Source organism: Pinus tabuliformis, chromosome 4_1 (assembly GCF_031772625.1).
Source record: "Pinus tabuliformis cultivar Carrire ecotype Pingquan chromosome 4_1, CPIR1, whole genome shotgun sequence".
NCBI lineage: Eukaryota > Viridiplantae > Streptophyta > Pinopsida > Pinales > Pinaceae > Pinus > Pinus tabuliformis.
The window spans coordinates 620,909,952-620,914,186 of record NC_142303.1 but is presented as its reverse complement, the minus strand read 5'-3'; positions in this window follow the sequence as shown (position 1 = coordinate 620,914,186).

The following is a 4,235-nucleotide window of genomic DNA, read 5'->3' as shown; positions in this document are numbered from 1 at the left end:
GAAGCTCGGTATTTTCATGAGTTTAAAGAGTCTTGAAAAATAATAACCAAAATGGATCGAGATTTTAGGTTTCGATTTTTACACAAGCTTGAAACATCACGAAAAACTATGCTTGAGATAGGTTTTCATGGTCCCAACATAATGATTTAATTCTAGGCACGTGCCCCCCAAGATTCGTTTCATTCAACTAAGTAGACTACTAATTACTAATGGGTAGATGAAATGAAGATTCATTTACGAGATCAAGTGAAAGACTCGACTTAATTAGGGGAGGGTTTGTTTCATTTTTTAATGAGCTTAACACAGGAAAAGAATTATGCTCTTTTGGCTTGTTGGGGCCTGACCCAGGTTCAGAGTTAATTAGCCAAACAAATCCCTACACTACTAGCCCTTTCGGCATCAGCCCACGGTGCACAGACTGAAGTCTCACCCGAAGCAGTATGGGGGGAATGATGGAACCAAGTTTCCACACCCTTGACATGCTTGGGGGATTGATTTAATCCAATTATGCCTAACTTCACCCATGTCGCTTCGCATACTGTCCTGACCTGCGAGACCTTCGCGATCTATTAGGATCGCCTTTCACGTAGCCCTAACTAGGGGATGAGATGCTTTCACGCTGCTAGGGCAATGATCTGTGCTATTTCCCCAAGTTACACCGCATATCTTACTTATCTTTTTATAATTGTTAGTTAACTTCACGTAACCAGATACTTTAACTCACATTTACTTAATCTACACAGTTATAAATGTTCGCGCACCATATAGACAACAGAAACGCAATTTATACCCAATATATTTGATAGAAAAGACAGGAAATAAATACACAGAATTGATGTAAAAATTCTCTTTATTAATGCTTCAACAGTTACAGACTCGACTCACCCTGCACACTCAGCTGCAGGGATCTGCGCACTCAGTTGTGGACTATTAGGCATCTACGCACTTAGCTGTAGAGCCTTCTCCTACTCTATGACCCAAAGACTCGACTCTACACTTATATCTTCCGCTATCCTTCTATTCCATGATCACTTCAATTCTTCTTACATTCCTCTCTTTACAACTTAGAGCCTTGCTCTATTTATACAATCCCATGGTCTCCGGACCATGGGTATATTTCTAAAGCCAACATTACATTAAAAAATTGGGGGCGGACAACCCTATGACTCATTTACAACTTCGCGCTCCGTGCCCATAGAATGTGGAGTCTTTACATCGGATTTACACCTTTTAGCCAAAATCTGGGCTTTAGGCCCCAAAACTTCCCTTGGGGGATCACGTGCCCAACAGGCCCCTAACACAAACATCGTGACTCGCCCTCGAGCCACTCTGTCAGTGCAGACATCTTTGCGTGGAGACCTCCCAACTTTTCCTCGACTACTGCAAGATCGGCAACGCACTAAGTAACTACCTGTTGCACTTTCTGGACGCGCTGTTCAGAGACTGTTGTAGCTGAACTGATGTCCTGCACCTATCCCTATGTTCCATGCATCTTCACAAGCTTGGCTTCAATCAAGGCTATAATGATGAACGCCTCATCGATCCATGGTTGTACGCGCGCCTTCAAGACAACTTCCTTATGTCACGCAACATCTACCTGCTCCTTGAGCGCTTTTGCCTGCTGCATCCGCATGAGCCTCTATGTAAGGGCCACCATCTGCGCGGTCCCTTTTATTTCATCGTACTATTATTGCAGCTCGCGCGCCTCTGTTTCTAAGTGTTGTATGTTCGAGTCCTCCTACAGAGTGGTGAGGACCTCGAATGACTCTTCAAACAGTTTGGTGCAGTCCTTCATTGCACTGTTGATCTCCGCTATTCCTGTTGTAATGGTGTTGGCGTGCTGTTCCTTCACCTCAGGCGGAGTTGAAGGTTGCACCTTCAATTGCAGCTCAGCTATCTGAAGGTTCAGCTCCAGCTGAACCTTAGCCATTTCTTCTTTTGCCTCGCACACCCCTGCTACTAGTCTTCGGATGCACGCCTCCACTAGTTCCTCTGCTGGGATGGCCAACTCAAGGACCATCTAGCAGGCTTCCTCAACCACCTGCACTAGCTGTCTATTTTGTGTCACGACCTCATCGCGCTGCAGGCTCAATTGTTCAATATTAATCCATTGCTCGCTCATCACCTGGAGCGCACGACCCTCCCTGGCCTGTAGTTCTGCAGTCACTCCATCCTACAGAACATAGAGCGTCTCCCGAGGGAGCGCAACCATGTTTATCCCAACTCCCTTCAGCGCATTGACCATAGGCCTGTCGGCCTCATTTTTTATAACCAAAGCAACAGAACCATTTGTTGGCTTGTTGGGGCCTCACCAAGGTTCAGAGTTAATTAGCCAAACAAATCCCTACACTACTGGCCCTTTCGGCATCATCCTGCGGTGTGCGGACTGAAGTCTCACCTGAAGCAGTATGGGGGGATGATGGAACCAAGTTTCCACACCCTTGACATGTCTGAGGCGTCGATTTAATCCAACTGTGCCTACCTTCATGCAGGTCACTTTGCACACTATCCTGACCTACGAGACCTTCGCGATCTGTTAGGATCACCTTTTGCGTAGCCCTAATCAGGGGCTGAGATGCTTTCGCACTGCCAGGGCAGTGATCTGTGCTATTTCCCCAATTTTGCAACTTTTTTGTCATTTTTTGTGTTTTGGCTTGTGTGAGTGTTGTCTGCTTGATTTCAATGAACTCTTGCTATCATTTGCATGCATGTTAGCCTGTGCAAGCACCATTTCAATTTTTTTTTGCATCTCATTGTTGGCGCATGCATGACACTGTTTTTGCATCGACGATCATCGTTGCGGCAACCCGTTTCACACGCATGCATGTTTTCTCGTTTTCTTAATATTGCATTCGTTGTTTGCATGCATTATCATTCAATCTTGCTTACACTTAGTTTCGCCATGCATTCGAAGCTTCACAAGTTTTCAGTCGCCCGTCGGCGGGTCTAGGCAACCTTAGCCCGGGCCTTGCCTTGCCCAGACAACATTGCGCATTTCTGAGAGGGAAGGCTCTACCTTCCTACCAAAAAATGTGCAAATCTAGCCAAACATTGTCCTCCAGGCCTGCTCTGCGCAATTATAAGAGGTAGTGCTTTGCTGGCCCAGAAAATTGCGCAATGTAGTCCTTGGGCCTGCATGCCTTGTTGAATGAAATTGCGCATTGCGCAATCTTATCCCCCAGCAGGTCAACCTGGATTGTGTATTACACAATTCCAACAGCCAGTCAGCCTCCCAACAGTCCAGATTTTGCTTTTCACAAGTCCGACAGTCAATCTCCCGACCTCTCGGTGAAAATTGCGGGATCTTCACTGTCAGTCTCTCAGGTATGTTGCATGTCAGTCCTCAAGTTTTCTTTGGTTTTCAACTAACAGATTTCTTGCTCTGAATGTCACCATGTCTCTAGGTATAGCAAGTGTTCCTCCTTCTCTTAGTATTTTAGGTTCAATGGCCTCTAAGAGAGCAGGGTCAAAGGACACCGTCGGAAACATAATTGGAGATGTAGTTGAGCAAGTGTCTATGAGTTTGCTAATTTATGAAGACACCAAGCTACTCATAGACAAAGAAATCAAGTTGAAATGGTAGGACATCAATGATACATTCTCAGGCACATTTGGGGAAGATCTGGAAGATCGCAGGGTCTATGTGAATATTCACAAGTCTGGCTTGTACCAGATTGCATGCAGGTATCCCACGTTTCCATGCGCGGACATGATACATTGGATCGTCTCACACACTGATCCCAAGATGATGGTGTTAAGAAGTGTCAGTGGGACAAAGCTTACTACATTCAAGGCACATGACTATTACCAGATGTACCACTTGCCACAGCTAGTGATCATAACAGAGACGCCCTTTAGCAGACCCAACAACAGTGCAAACTCCAGGGATATCTTGAAGAGCTGGGTGAAGGAACCAGCCAAGTTCAGGATGACACCCAACTAGGTTTACAAGACGAAGATACCGTGGAAGGCATATTACTACTTGGTCATATTCACATGCCGCTTATAAGGCTAAGAGAGCACGAAGACCTTCCCGCAGAGTTGGGTGATTGTGTTGGACCAACTGGCCAGTGAAGGCAGACCATGCAACTGGTCCAACATGTTGGCTCACAAGCTGAAGGAATAAGTAACAAAAGCTCGACAACCACCCAAAGGTCAGTAAGTAGAGATATACATGTTCGCATACATTCTGGATGCAATATGTGCCCATCAACAATTCCTAAGCTTGATTTGGG